Raw genomic sequence first — 16,221 nt, forward strand, 5'->3', positions numbered from 1 at the left:
TAGGTATCCATGATCAACCATTTAATTGCCACACTTCCCTTAACTTAGTCAGTAGAGACCTTTAGAGGGCTTAGAGGGGTGCTACCTTTTAAAGGTACCTTCCCAATAGGTAACCTGATCCCCGGACCTAGACTCGGGTTTTTCAAAGACATGCTTTTCCAAAAATTATGGAGTCACATTTTAGGGTTTTTCTTTCTTGTTTTATTTTCCCTTTAAAATAAAAATAAAATAAGTGGCGACTCCAATTTTTTTTTTCAAAAATCAAATTTTCACAAATAAAAAGCGAGTCTCGCCGATCGAGTGGGGACGCACGTGAAAAATGCGGGTCCACAATAAGAGTCCAAAGGAAAATTGAATTAAGTTAGATACAATGTACGATAGCACCGCAATGATAAGAGTCTAAAGGAATAAAGAATAAAATTAAGCCTAATATGGTGTCTCAATAATTAGAAACCAAATGAACAAATAATTAACTTAGATGCAACCTATGATAGTGTCCCAATGATAAAAGTCCAAAGAAACAAAGAATTAACTTAGAACTTATGATGGTGTCCCAATGATGAATAACCAAAGGAACAAACAATAAACTTAGATAGATAAACTTAGATGGTGTCCCTTATAGAATTGAGTAGAAAAACTGATCTTGGTTGATGACGATATCTCTACATCATTCCCAATGAGTAGATTGTTATCTACCTACAAGATCTTAGAGCACTACCACGCTTCCCTTCACTTTCTTGTACATACAAGACCCTTTGTTATGAAAATATATGGTTACATCATATAGATGTTAATATCAAGATAAACGTTTAAGAACACTATCTTGACATCTTATTGCAATATCTCATAAATTAGATACACCGCAATGGATAAGAGTACTCTAATGGATTTGATTATAACTACTGGTGAAAAGGTTTCCTATAATCAAAACAATGTTTCAAACTATAACCTTTAGCTACAACCTAACCACTTAAATCTCAACCTTTCCATCTACTCCTTTGTTCATTTTGTAGACCAACTTCCACTTATGAGTTTTATCCCTTCAGGTGCTTCTACAAGAACCTAGACTACATTAAAATTATAAGGATTCTAACTATCATTCATAGCTCCTTGTCGAGTTATGAGCACCAACACACTCATTGCTCCATCATAATATATGGAGTATAAACCTCCCACTATGATGTACTCATGTATTGGAAGTAATAGGAATGCTGTGTCTCTATACCTTTGGATCTATAGTATCTTGTGTATAGTGAAACTATCTTCTAATGTTTTTTTAGTCTATAACAATGTTTGCCTTATTACATATCATACAATCTTTATCAAAAAAATAAAAAAATGTTTTTAAAAATTCCTAACACTGTTTGACCGTTGTTCTTGGGAAAACGATTTTTAAAAACAAAGTGAAATAAAGAATAGTTTTTAGAGAATAAGTAGAAATTGTTTTCACCAGTTTTTAAAAACAGTAGTAAAACACATAAAACTTTAGAAAAATAATAAAAACAAATAAAATTGAATATGATCCCACTCCATTTCTCTTTTCACAATATAATATCGATATAAAAAATTTTAAAATATGATTTTCCTTTAAATTACACGTATTTTTCTTTTTTCTTTTATTTTTTTAAAAAAATTCATTACACAAATAAATTTCAAATCAAATTATACTTGATACATAAAATTTATTAATTTTTAAAAATAATTTAAAACTCAAAAACCAATTTAATTAATATTAAGAAGGAGCTCAATAATATTAATAAGCTATAGACCAAAATTTATTTTAAAAGTATGAGTTAGGTTTTAATAAAACATCATAAAACTCATTCTTGTTATTTAGCTTAAAATAATTTTTTAAAAATTAGAGCTTGTTTAGCGGAGTTTTTAAAAACAACTTTCTGTTTTTTAGAAGCATAAAATAATTTTTAAAAATTTATAATACCGTTTAATTATTGTTCTCTGTTTCTAATTTTTAAAATCAAAGTGAAATAGAGAATAACTTTTAAATAACAAGTAAAGTTGTATTCATTAATTTTTAAAAATAATAGAAAAACACACATGCTATTATTTCTTCTACATAGAATCATTATTTTTCGATTTTTTTAGGCAAATTAACTTCAAATTAAATAAGACTTAATATGTTAGATTTGTTAACAAATCTATTAATTTTTAAAACTGAAATAATAAACTCATTAATACCAGAAATTTATAAATAAAAATTGGTTTAAAAAAACTTTATTGTTTCTCTTCTATATAAAATTATCATTTTCTGATTTTTTTTTTCAGTTGGTAAATGAACTTCAAATTAAATAAGACTTCATATATTGGATTCATTAACAACTCTAATAATTTTTTAAAATAATTTAAAACTCAAATAATAAACTTATTAAGACCATAAATTTCTGAATAAAAATTGATTTATAATGACTCTATTATTTATTTTATGCACATAATTATTGTTTTATAAATTTTCTCACTAGAAAAATGAACTTCAAATCAAGTGGTATTTTTTATTGAATTTATTAATGAGTTTAAATTTTTTTGAAATAATTTGCAACTCAAAAATAAATATAATCATTAAAAAAAAACATATATATCAGTAGTCATAACTTTACTATTTATCCTATATACACAACTATTCTTTTGAAAATTTTCTCACTAGGTAAATAGATTATAATAAGACATGATTAATAATTTTAATTCTTTAATAAATCATTTAATTTTTAAGATTAATTTGTAATAAAAAAAATTGGTCCAATTAATTGTAGATTAAATCAAAATATTGTAGAATATTATGTTCAAAATCGAATACTAAATGTGTGCATATATAATAAAAAACTTGCTCATTTATATGTTAAAAAAGTAAAGCTTTATTCATTATTCATTTTAAATAACATACTATTGAAAAGTAGTATTATTCAGTTTAACAAAAATAAAATAAAAAATATAAAACTGTTAATATCCTTATATTTCTAATATATAATAAAATAGTATATTTTCTACTAAAAATATAATTTATGGTTTTATTATAATATTAGTATTTATGTTTTATTAAAAACAATCTATTTTTGTAATTTATTTATAATTACAAAATTATTTTCATTTTCAATTAAATTAAATTAATTAATATTATATAAATTGAATTTAATTTATTTTTACAAAATGAAAACAATTTTTTTTTTAAACTATTTATCCAAACAAGTCTTTTTATTTTTTATTTTTAAAATCCTTTTATAAAAATAACTTGCTAAATACCTTTATTTTTAACTATTTTTTAAAACATCTAGTAAAATACTTTTATTTTAAAAAGATTTAGTCATGGCTTTTTTTCTCTCTAATTTAGAAACGATTTTAAAAACAAACGAAATTAAAGATTGGGACATGAAAATATTATAAATTCTAGTTAAATGAGGCCGATGAGATACAGATACCATACTCATTCTTTAGTCTTCAGACTTCCTCTCTTTCACCTCTTTTCTTCTTCTCTTCTCTTTTATGTACCTTATTGTCGTCACGATCTCACCTTCTCGTTCCAAACAAATTTTTTCCCCTGGTAGCGTAGAAAGTGAAAGAAACTAGAGGTAGGAAGACGAGGTTCTTGTGTCTATCTATGGTGGCATCTCCCCGAAGTGGAATCTAGGGTGCAGCGGAAGCCATAGGCTTGAAAGGAGGGGAAGTGAAAGGCGGAGGACTTTTGAGTTTTATTGGCCGAGAGGCTAGGGCACGGTGTGATTTGGTTCAATCTCGATGTGGAAGCTCGGGGAATCAGCTTTGTGCGTAGTGGTTTTGTGGTTGTGGGATTTTGGAAACCTTAGATTTGGGTCAGGGTTATGTGGTTGGCTGATCAAGCTAATGGCAGGGCTGCCCATGCAATTGACTGGGTTTTCATGCCCTCAAAACCACTGCCTTGGGATCGAAAGGACTTCTTCAAGGAGAGGAAGCACGAGAGGTCGGAGTCTTTAAGTTTGCTGTAAGATAGAGGACTCGCATCAGGGTTCTTGGGAGTTTGCTCGTCGGGATCGGCAGACTTGCGTTGCCCTACAGGTGAGTTGAATGCCACTGGGTTCTTGATGATGTCGGTTTTGGTTTAAACCAAGAAAAATAATCGGGTTCTTAGAAAATTTGGTCTCCGAGCCCTTTTGTTTTTTATGATTTGTTCCTTTTTGGTTTTTAATTTTGAATTTATTCTCTCCACGGAAGAAGCATGAGAGGTCAGAGTCTTTAGGTTTGCTGCAAGATAGAGGGACTCGCATCAGGTTCTTGGGAGTTTGCTCACCAGGATCGGTAGACTTTTGCCCCCCTACGGGTGAGATATGAATCTGGGTTCTTGATGATTGTGATGAAATTCGTAGGTTTTAGTTTAAACCAAGAATAATAATAGGGTTCTTAGAAAATTTAGTTCGAGTCCTTTTGTTTTTATTTTTATTTTTATGATTTGTTCTTTTTTGGTTTTTGATTTTGAATTTATTCTCTCCACAGGTCTGATTCTTTGTTTTGGGGAATTAGTTTTTGATGATGATTCTTTCATGGTTATTGTAGATCTGTTTTTTTTAGTCCATTCGTTTGATAATGTGCTGTTTAGTTGTGCAGAAATTGTAATAAAAAAAACATATAGTTTTTTTTATCTCTTTTAAGTAAAACTACCTGTAATAAGAAAGTTCTAGGTTTTCAATTTTTGAAGTTTCATCGTGTTCTTTGGTATTTTGATTTACTATGAACTCATTTTGTATGAATATAGGCTATAGTTATTACTATTTCTAGAAAGGCTTGTTTGGTTCATGATTTTTTTCTTGGCTTACCTTACCTACAACTAAACTATTGAATGTTTAATATTTGAAGTTGTGATGCATAAGCCACATTTCATTTAGGTTTTTTAAATTTACAGTATTAGTGACGTTCATTGAAGGCACCACTTTAGGTTAATAGTCAACTTTAACAAGTTATTAATTCTATGGAGTTAAGTACTTTTTTCAGTTGAATTTTTGGTTATTAGTATTTTACCTATTAAATTTCTTATTATGAAATTTTGGTTTTATTATTTCTATTTAAATCTAATGAGAAATTTGTTTTGTGAATATTTTTTTAGCAATCTTGAGTTCGCTTAGGGAGATTTCTTGCTGCAAAATGTTAGAGAATTGTGTCAGTCCAATTGAAATTTTGTCATGAAAACCCATAAAGGTACAAAACAGAGGGAAGAATAACAAAATTCAAAAATACTGCTGACAAATGATGAATATTTTTTCTTTGTTCATAAAATAGATTTTCTTATAGAATAGGAAATGCATTTATATTTTTTCCTTTTATTATTAACCTTCTTTGGCCAATTATAAATCTATGGCACGGATTTTACCAACCAAGTTCTTAAAAAATTACTGTAAAGGGGGCATTTTTATTAGACATTGCCTATATGAATTTAACTGCATTTGGAAAGAAATTGTTAAATTTTGAATACTGTTGTTAATCAATCCTTGGTTTGCAATAATGTTGTTGTTTGTGATTTTATTGTTTTCAAGAGATGAGTTGGAGTGAAGTTATCAAAATGCTATAAAAATCTATTCTTTTTTCCTCCTCAACATTATCCCCATTTGAGTGTCTAATATTGGTGTCAATAACAACTCCAAGGTACTCTTCCTTTTTATGTTATGTGTCTGAGTGTGTCTAATTGGTCACTTCTAATTTAGTAAAGTGTTTTCATCGTGGATTTAAGCAATGCTGAGTTGTTGGAAGAAAGAGCCTATACACTCATGGAATTGGGATCCATAGAGGGTTTGCCTACTCAACATAATAGCTAATTCATTAGAGATAACCTTCAGATGCTCTTTGGGTCATCAAACCCAGTTGAAAATTACTTATCTTTCATTGTAAAGTATGTTGTATAGTTAGTTTGATATTTTAAAATTTGATTGTTCATGTGTATATTTGTAAATTGGATTTTGTAGGAATGCATTCTCTAGGTTTGAGAATGCAATACTGTTGAAAAATTCAGGGACAAAAGATGTTCTCTGTCATATAATTAGGACATGTGCCACCAAATTCCACTACATGGCATAGTCATATGCATCAATTTACACCCGATTCACAACTATGACTGTTATAACACCCCCCATGGGTGATTCAAAGGACCAACCCAAAAGACCGAGTGAAGGACATTGTTAGTGCCGAAAGTATTAGGCGCTTTCTTGTGTAGTTCATTGATTGGCTTCCAAAGTTGATTTCAACCAATATTGGTATCTTGGTCATAAACTTCTTAGGAGAATCTTAGAAGATGGGGAATGCTCTTGTTGGTGTGTTTGGAAAATTGATTAGGTCTTTGAGGATGTTGAGGGTAAAATGAGTTCAAAATCTATTCAGCTTTGAACCAAGCAAGCCAAAATGGCCCATTTGATCTTAGGAAAACTCACAAAAAATGAGAGTGTCATTTGCAAACAAGAAATGTGACACCTCTTGCCCTTCACCACCTTTCCCCCTCACACTAACTCCTATAAGAGATTCACCCTCCCTATCTCTCTTGACAGGGTAGCTAAGGGCTTCCATTGCAACAAAAAATAAATAGGGAGACAAGGGGTCCCCTTGCCTTAAGGCCTTGGAGCTTTGGAAGAAACCAAAAGGGATACAATTAGAAATCACAAAAAACCTTGGAGAAGATATGCACTATTTAATACATCCTACCTATTTTCGACCCAAATTCATCTTTTCAAGAACTGAGATCAATAAATTCTAGTTGGCACGGTCATACAATTTTTTAATGTCTAACTTACACAATACTCCATAAACATTGCTCTTCAACATAGAGTTTATTACTTCATTTGTTATTAGCACCGCATAAAAAATTTGTCTAGCCTCTACAAAAACATTCTAGTTGGCATGGTCATACAACTTTTTAATGTCTAACTTACACAATAGTCCATAAACACTGCTCTTCAACATAGAATCTATTGCCTCATTTGTTATTAGCACCACATAAAAAAATTGTCTAGCCTCTACAAAAACATTTTGGGAATTGGAGATCACCTTGGCCACTACCTTCTTTAACCTCGTTGCTAAAACTTTCACTAGGACTTTATATAAACTGCCTACTAGGCTAATAGGTCTAAAGTCTTTTAAATCCTATTTAGATGTTAATCTATCATGAAAGATAAGATTTGATGATTGATGATGAGGAATTCAAGGTTCATGTGGTTTCTTCTACAAGAGTAAAGGTACTTTTGTTGGATTTATGCATTGTAGACAACAAGAACATGAAAGGTTATTTTCATACTGCATCTAAATAGATTGTTAGGAAATTCATTGATTGGTCATACTGTATTTGAGCAAATCAAACCTTTGTTATTAAAAATCGTCAAGGCTTCATTTGTTGCACCGAAAACTTCCAGCTTTTGATACAAGTCACTAGGCTAATTGAATAAGGACAACTTTGTGACTTTAATTGGATTGTTTAAAATTACATATTGGAAGTACATCCATCCTAGTGTTCAGCTTCACTTTAATGGGATAATTCCAAATTGCATGTAGGAAGTACATCAAGTGGTTCGCTATGAGGTAAGCTCCATTTTAGTCAAGATTGCATTTTCATTAATTAGAATAGGATATTATGAACATTTGGTTTCGACATTATGTAATGTTATGTCAAGGCATCTACTATGGGATTTTGATATGTTTTCATTTTCATGCTACCTTATTCAGTCATATTGAATTGTAAAATACAAGTGGTGGCTAGACTACTTCTTTGTCTCAGAATCCATAGTCGACAAGGTTCATATCTTAGACATTCTCCTCGACATTGGTGGCAACAGTCATTGTCCAATTGGCCTCATTCTCAAGCTCTAGTTTTGCAAAAAACAACATATCTAATTGCTGATGACAATTTGGATTGGGTGTTTCAGTGATCAATGCAAAATCACAACATGAAAATAGATTTTGATGGTGGTGAGGGAAAAAAATATAAATCTGAATTACAGAAGCACAATGACATCAATATAATGATGGAAGGATGTTATTTATGGTTTTTGCATCATTTTTTAATTTTTTTTCAGGAAAATAGTGAAACTTGTGCAGAGGAGAAATCAAAAGGAATCTTGAAGATTTTTTTTTGAAATTTATAAAGTCTCAAAGACCATAAGATTTGAATGGAGGAAAATCTTTGGGACTGGACTCTATAGCAACTATTTTTGAGCCCTGCCATGTACTGGATGTTCAAAGTTTAGTAGGTTTGAGGTTTTTGGAGGTTGTAGCTCTTTTTGTCACTTGATTCCTCCTAAATGCTACCATTGAGATGTCTTAACTCTTATGAGTTGTAGCTATAGCTGTGGCAGGAACTGTGAGCACTTAATGAAATCATTTAAGTGTGCATGATTTATGGATGGCTCTCTGTCTCTCCACATATTCACAGACTGACACATACAATTGTTCGGAGCATTTCCAAATTGTATGTTCTTATTAAAAAAAATTATAAAACTTCAAGGTTGAATTGGGATATACTTCTCCAAATTCTCAAATCCAAATGCATCCCTCTATTATTCTGATTCTTTTTGTACTAAATTTTTGTTGCCAAATTTAGAATTTTAGCTAGCTTGTGTGAAAAATGATTGAGATCATAAATTATCATAATTTGGGATCAATACATGTCACACCAAAAAATGATTGACCAAATTGCATAGCAATGATAACTGAGTGAATGTAGCACAATGATGATTTTGGGGAAGAGGTGGTTTATCTATCATCATAAATGAGGCTTCCTAGTTTTGCACATCAATGGTTGTAGAAATAAACTCCCTAGAAAGTTCATCCTCTTGCAAATTCACTTTATTTTTTGGTGGTTTCTTTGTATTAAGCTCAGAAAGGAAAAAATAATTATAGTAGAAAATATTATCTCATTTCCTGCTAAACATAAATAAAATTTTATTGGTTATGGCCATTTTTTTAGTATAAGTGTGTTGTGTGACTGTTCTATTTAATTTTACCCTTGTCAATTCTTGTTTTACTTTTTTCTCTTTATTATTTGTGCTTATCACTTCTGCTTCTATTACATATCTGCTAAAATAATATTTTAGTTCTATCTTTTAATTGATCTATAAGTTCAAGTTCATCATCCAGGTACCTTCATGCATGCAATCATTTTTTTTTTTTTTGTTTTGTAATTCCTTAGAACTTCTAAAGAGAAAATTGTGGAAGCCTTACAATGGCATACAAAAATGTAGTAATCCTAGTGTTCCCAAACTACTTTATTGACTTAATTCTCAGGTTTATGAAATACAAAAATGTCACATCTCAAACCATGGGAAAAATGGAAAGTAACATAGAATGCTCCGAAGAGCTTCCTCTTTTCATCTTCATATGAATATCCATGAAAGTACTTTCATCTCTCGTTACTCGTTAGAATAGTGGAGACACATATTTGTAGATGGCAAATATGGGAAATTGGATAGGATGTCAATATATCTTAAGGTAACATGGCCAAAAGTTATATTCTTCCACCTTCAAAATTTTCTGTTTTAGTAAAATTCATATTGTGCATGATATGGCATATATGCCTTCTTTTACTATTTGATACACCATATATTTTATGTGCCAAAAATTGGCATTGGAAGCTTTGTCCTGAGCTATGTTAGTAAAAGTCCCACCTTCCTATTTGAGGCTGAATAAAGTAATCTTTTTCAGTATGAGCACCCACCATATCAGATGCTTGAATTATATTGCTTGCAGCCTTTGGACTAGCCTTCATAGTTTTTTTTTCTTTGGTCTCCCACAACCCCATCTAAACAACTTTATAATAGTTAACACATCCTTTGTTCCATTCTAGGTTTTCCTTTTTCATATTTTATTGTTATATTTAGAAATTAGTATTGTATTCTATTCTTATATCAAAAATAAAAGTTCATTGAAATTAAGATTTGTCAACAGTTGATGTTGTAGAGTAAATTTATGTGATGGTACTAATTATAATGGCCTTACCAATAGAATCATTCCAGAATTTATAGTGATGGTAAATTGTTGGTTAGCATTATTATTAGGGTATTATTAGAATAGTGAAAAGTGCTAGCAGTTTGGATATGTATGCTTGCCATTGGGTGGATTCCCTACTGCTTTGACTTTTGTCGGCAGTTGCTTGCGGAGTCCTACCTTCCATTCAATTGCTGTAGTCAATGATAATTCTTTCCCTTGAGTACAATGCTTTGTCTAAGCCCTACTTTGGTCAATTGATAATTCACAATGTCTTTTTCTAAAAGATTGGCAGTGATTTATTTGATTGAATGTTTACTGGTCGCTTAATAGGACTTATGTTTCCAAATCCTGTATATAATAATTGAATATGTAACCTGCAATTTGTTTTATTCTAGTAGCTTGTACCTTTCCTTAGGTTTTCAATATGAATACACTGCAGACAAATCTTTAATTAGTCAAAGATAGATTATTTATACCTCAAGGGCTCATGTCCTATAGGGTGTTAAAAAAGAAGAATGCACATCAAATTATGCAAGAAAAAGGGAATTTTTATTACTATTATTATTGAAAAACACCAGCTCACCTTTTACCACAATGAGAAGAGGTAGAAGTTGGTTTGCAGGGGACTCCAAGTCCTTTGAAGCTCTGTGGATGTGTTTGGGGAGAAGCTTAAGGGGATCATTGTGGAAAGAAGCAGAGGTTTGATGTCGTGGATCAGGTTTGAGGGCCTTAGTTTATGTTGTTTACTGGAAGGAGTGGAGACTTGCTATAGGAGTGAGTTTGCTAAGAGGTTTGTTAAAAGTTGAGAGGATGGAGGTAGGAAGTTTAGACTGGAATGTCGTGCAAATGAGACGAGTAGGTTCATTCATGCTCTGTGGTTGACTCGGAAGAAGAAGTATTGTTTAGTGTTCTTAGAGGGGAAAGGCTTTTTGGGAGGTTGGGCCATGTTGGTTGAAAAGCTTCATTCTCTTGGAGTAATGACACGCGAAGAGCCTAGGGAGTCCTTGATTCCATTAGGATAAAGAGCAGAGTTGGGGCTACTGAGGAGAAGGTGAAAGAGTCCTTCATCGAAGTTGTGAAATCGAGAGTGAGATGGTTAGGGGAAGCAGTGTGGCTACAACTTGGGGAAAAGGATGTGCCGAGCAAAAGAGAGTTGTTGGACCGGTGTTTGGTTAGGAGATGGGGAGAGCCTTCTGTGTTTGTTCTAGACTTGTCTATTTTGGGGAGTTGGGGAAGATCTCACTGGAACCTCAAAGGAGGGGTGAAGTTTGCTAGGCTGGGGGGTCCTTTCATCCTGATCAAGTATGAGGATAAAGTAGAGGCAAAAAAAGTGTTGTTAAGAGGTTTTCACTGTTATAAGGAGTTGCTGCACATAAAAAAGTGGGACCTAGAAGTGGGGTGTTTTCAAAATTGTAAGTGAGTTAAGGAAGCTTGGGTGAGAATAGTGGGTTTACTGTTGCATTTTTAGAGTCGGGAAGTGTTTAGAAAGATTGGGGAAAGTTGTGGGGGATTTGTTGCAGTGGATGAAGACATTGTTGTGTTTAAGGAGCTTCATTGAGCCAAAATTTTAGTGAAACCAAAGGGCTTAGAGTGGCCAAGCTCCTTGTAGGTGGTAGTTGGCTCTTCTTACTTTGCTATCTAGCTGTGGTGGGAGGTGCAACCAAGGGTGTCGGAAGTTGCTCCGATGATCAGAAGTGGGGTGGGAAGGGAGTAAGAGGTTGGGAATGAAGGAGGGGGTGGCTCACGCGCCAGTTGTGATGTGGAGCAGGTGTAGCCTCATTGGCAGTCTGTAGAGGCTACTTTGACATGTGAAGATGGAGAAAATTGCTGTAGAAAAGACTGGGAGGCTGCTAACTCTGACACTATGTTAGCGAGAGGGTCAGAGGAAGAAGGGTGTCCTCTATTTGGGATGGGGCCTCAGCTGAAAAGCCATTAGCCCGAGGCAAGAGCATTATGGGTCAGGTGATGGAGTTTGAAGTGGAGAGGAGGCCCAGTTGTTTTGAGGTGTGCCAAACCAGTGGTGCTTCTAAAGGCTCATGGAAAGTGGGTCGACCCATTGTTGAGGATTTAAAAGGTCCAACGTGTGTGGGCCGATCCTTTGCTAAAGCCTTAAAAGGGGTTAAGGCTCTTGGGGGCCTTTGAGCCATTGAATGCTAGAGGCCATACGGGGATGATTTTGGCCTCTAGATAGGTTCGCTTCCGCCGATGCCTCATTGTGCATAACTCACCGACGAAGCTCTTATGGAGGAGGCCTCTAGGTACACAATTCCTCCCCTTTGTTCTCTTTTTTTCCTTGGGGAAGTGAGATCTTTCTTCTTCTTCTACTCTTTCTGGCCTGGATGGGGGCAATTGTCACCACTGGCGGGGATCTAACTGGGATTGTGTTTCAGAAGTAAACAGGTTAGCAGTTTTGGACCCTTTAAGGGTGATTTTGGCAAATGGGAGGGAGGCGGATGGTTTTGGATTTTTGTGTAAGGATTTAGGGGCCGGTGAGGAGGTGATAGATGATTTATTGGAAAGGACAATACAAAAGGTTTTGGAGGAGGGGGAGGAAGCGGGTACTATTAGCGGGTCTTCTAGTTGTTTAGCTAAGTTCAGTCGTTGCATAGGAATGTCGATGGAGGGGTTCGAATGGGAGATTTTGACCTTGTTGAAAAGGATGAAAGAGAGGAAAGATCAGAAGGGGAAGTTGGATAGTAGGGAAAGGAAAAAATTGGAGTTGTCAAGGTTTGAAAGGGAGTTGAGAAAGTTGGAATGTACTGTGAATTATATTGGAGAAGGAAAAGAGAAGGGGGGCAACATTTTCAGGTCTAGGTGAAGATTCGAATGCTTTCCTGGAATGTAAGAGGAGCTAATGACAATGACAAGAGGAAGGTGATCAAAGCCTTGATAAAAAAAAAAAAAAGGTGGATTTGGTTTGCTTACAGAAAACTAAGATCCAAGAAATGTCAAGGAGTCTCGTTCGCAGCTTAAGAGTGGGGAGATATGGACTCAAGGGGTGCTGTTGGAGGTATAGTGGTTTTTTGGGATAACAGGGTGTTGGAGTTGGTCGATTAGGAAATGAGAGTGTTCTCAATCTCATGCCATTTTAAGAATTGCGAGGATGGCTTCTTTTGGACATTTATAGGGGTTTATGGCCCGACTTTGAGGGGGGATAAGGAGGTTTTTGGGGTGAATTGGGGGCCATAAAGGGTCTTTGGAGTGGCTTGTGGTATGTTGTTGGGGATTTTAACTCGATTATTTGCCCTAAAGAGCGCAACAGGGGAGGGAGTTTGAATTTAGACATGAAAAGGTTCTTTGAGGTAATAAAAGACTTAGAGTTAGAGGACATGCCGTTGTTGGGGGCTCTTTTTACCTGGAGTGGAGGGGTGAACAATTAGTTAATGTCAAGGCTGGATCATTTTTTAGTGAATGAGGGGTGGGATTGGTGTTTTAGCGGGTCAAGGCAGTGTGTTCTCCTAAGACCTATGTCTGACCATTTCTCGATTCTTTTAGATGGAGGAGGTCTGAGAAGAGGCCCCTTCCCTTTTAGATTTGAGAATATGTGGCTGAAGATGGAGGGTTTTAAGGATCTTCTGAAGTCGTGGTGGGAGGAGGACAACTTTAGTGGCTCTTCAGGTTTTATTTTGGCAGCAAAATTAAAGGCCTTGAAGTCTAAATTGAAGGAGTGGAACATAGATGTTTTTGGTAGGGTTGAAGCCAGGAACGATTTGGCTCTGAACCAGGTGGACTATTGGGATGCTAAGGAAAAGACTAACCCCTTTCTTTGGAGGAGTTGGAAGCTAGAAAAGAAGTGAGGGAAGAATATAAAAAATGGGTTACGCTATAAGAGATATCTTGGTGGCAAAAATCTAGGGAAGTATGACTAAAAGAGGGTGATAGAAATACGAGATTCTTTCACAAGATGGCCAATGCTCACAAAAGGAGGAATAACGTGGACATAATTAGGATTAACGGTGTTTGGATTTTGGAGGAGAATGAAATCAAGAAAGGGTGGTCAGTGCATTTCGGTCTCTATTATCCAATCCGGGGGATTGATGCCCTTTTTTATCGACTTTGGAGACTCTAGACGTTTTAGCTTTGGAGGTGCCGTTCACAGAAGAGGATGTGTTTGGTGCACTGTTGGGGTGTAGCGAGGACAAAGCATGAGGGCCTGATGGTTTCTCTATAGCTTTCTGACAATTCTTTTAGGACTTTGTGAAGGATGATGTGATGAGATTTTTCGGGGAATTCTATGAACACGGTAACTTTGTTAAAAGCTCGAATGCAACCTTTTTGGTTTTAATCCAAAAAAAAGCGGGGGTTGAAGATTTAAGGGATTTTAGGCCTATAAGTTTGTTGGGGGGTCTGTATAAGTGGCTGACCAAGGTTTAAGCCAATAGGCTAAGAAAGGTGGTCTTTAAGGCCCAAGGGGCTTTTGTGGAGGAAAGAGAAATCCTAGATGCAGTGCTGATAGCTAATGAAGCCATTGATTGGATCCTGAAAAATAATGAACTTGGTATTTTGTGGAAACTTGACATAGAGAAGGTATATGATCACGTGAACTGGTCTTTTCTTCTCATAGTTATGTAGAAAATGGGTTTTGGGGAGAAATGGGTTGGGTGGATCAAGTGGTGCATCTCCATTGCAAGTTTCTCTATGTTAATGGCACCTGTACGGGTTTCTTTCAAAGCTCAAGGGGTTTGAGGCAGGGGATCCACTTTCGCCTTATTTATTTGTGATTGCTATGGAGGTGTTTAGTTGTTTCATTAAGAGGGCAGTGGATGGAGGTTTTTTGTTGGGTTGTAGGGTGAAGGGTAGGAGTGAAGAAGGGGTTCAGATTTCCCATTTGTTGTTTGTTGACGATACCTTGGTGTTTTTCCAAGCTTCCCAAGATCAATTGACCTATCTTAGTTAGTTGCTTATGTGGTTTGAGGTCGTGTTGGGTTTGAGAATAAACTTGGAAAAGAGTGAATTAATTTTAGTAGGTAGGGTGGAAAATATTGATGATGTTGCTTTGGATTTTGGTTGTAGAGTGGGTAGTCTACCATCCACTTATTTGGGCCTTCTTTTAGGTGCACCGTTTAAATCAGTGACAGTTTTGGATGGAGTGGAAGAGCGGTTCCTTAGAAGGTTGGCTATGTGGAAGAGACAATACATATCCAAAGGAGGGAAGGGGACCCTAATTCGAAGCACATTGTTGAATTTACCCATTTATTTTATGTCCTTGCTATGTATGTCAAGCTCAGTTAGACAAAGACTAGAGCAAATTCAAAGGGATTTCCTTTGGGGAGGTGGAAATTTGGAGCGAAAGCCTCATTTAGTAAGATGGGAGTACCGGTGCTTAAGTAAGAAGAAAGGGGGTGTGGGGGTCAAATGTCTTTCCAATCTCAATAAGGCTATTCTTTGTAAATGGAATTGGCATTTCGCAAATGAGAGAGAAGCCTTGTGGAATCAAGTGATTAGAGGGAAGTATGGGGAAGAGAGAGGGGGATGGTGTTCTCGAGAAGTGAGAGAGGCGCATGGTGTTGGGTTATGGAAAGGGCTAAGGATGGAATGGGACTTTGTGGGTTCTAGGATTTCCTTCCTTGTAGGTAACGGGTTGAGGGTGAGATTTTGGAGGGATAGATGGTGCGGGGATTCTCCTTTGTGTGTGTCCTTCCCTTCCCTGTTTGCTTTAACTGATAATAAGGATGCGTGGGTGGTAGATATTTGGGATCCCTTGGCTTAGGGGGGTTTTGAGAAGGGAAGGGGGGGTTGGAACCCTCGTTTCTTAAGAGCCTTCAATGATTGGGAGGTGCAGGAGGCGGAAACCTTCTTGGAGTGGCTGCATGGGAAGAGAGTGCGCAGAGATGTGGAAGACATGGTGTTTTGGACCGAATCAAAGTTAATAATTAATAAAAATATGAATAGTAAAGAAATATTAATTGAATCATTCTCTCGTTCAATTTAAATAATGCACATGATGCTACTATTAATTCCATGAGCGGTTAAAGTTAGGGATACTTCATGTCCAAGTTCACTAACATGCTATTGAAATCCTTTTGAGTTGGGTCCTATTTGAAGGACTGGACAATTAGACACATACACACCTAACTCCCATGGATGAACCCATGTAGAATAGTGCCTACCATACTTAAATTCCCCTTTTTTTTTTTTTGCTAATTGTCTTGCACATGACATCACTTACCACAGTGAACAAGAATGAATACATGGTTCCTCTTGCCTCTTATTTCTATCAACCTTAAATTCACCTTTTGGCTTCTTAATTGATAAAAATGACAAAAACAACCTAGTCAAGCT

The 16,221-nt window shown here is 35.2% G+C and overlaps 2 long non-coding RNA genes across 4 annotated transcripts in view; both read left to right on the forward strand.

Annotated features, from left to right (window-relative positions):
• The first annotated feature begins 3,445 nt into the window (after positions 1 to 3,445).
• The window catches only part of LOC104878053 (uncharacterized), a 28,396-nt gene continuing 15,620 nt past the window's right edge, over positions 3,446 to 16,221 (forward strand). For all 3 annotated transcript variants that reach the window (XR_002029349.2, XR_009466376.1, XR_002029350.2), the window contains exons 1-2: positions 3,446 to 4,041; positions 4,198 to 4,303. This is a non-coding gene — a long non-coding RNA (uncharacterized LOC104878053). The remainder of the gene's footprint in view (positions 4,042 to 4,197; positions 4,304 to 16,221) is intronic.
• On the forward strand, positions 4,316 to 8,519 carry LOC104878052 (uncharacterized). The gene is made up of 2 exons (XR_784980.3): positions 4,316 to 7,923; positions 8,031 to 8,519. It is a non-coding gene; the product is annotated as an uncharacterized LOC104878052 (long non-coding RNA).

This window comes from Vitis vinifera, chromosome 8, assembly GCF_030704535.1.
Source record: "Vitis vinifera cultivar Pinot Noir 40024 chromosome 8, ASM3070453v1".
NCBI classification, from domain to species: Eukaryota; Viridiplantae; Streptophyta; class Magnoliopsida; order Vitales; family Vitaceae; genus Vitis; species Vitis vinifera.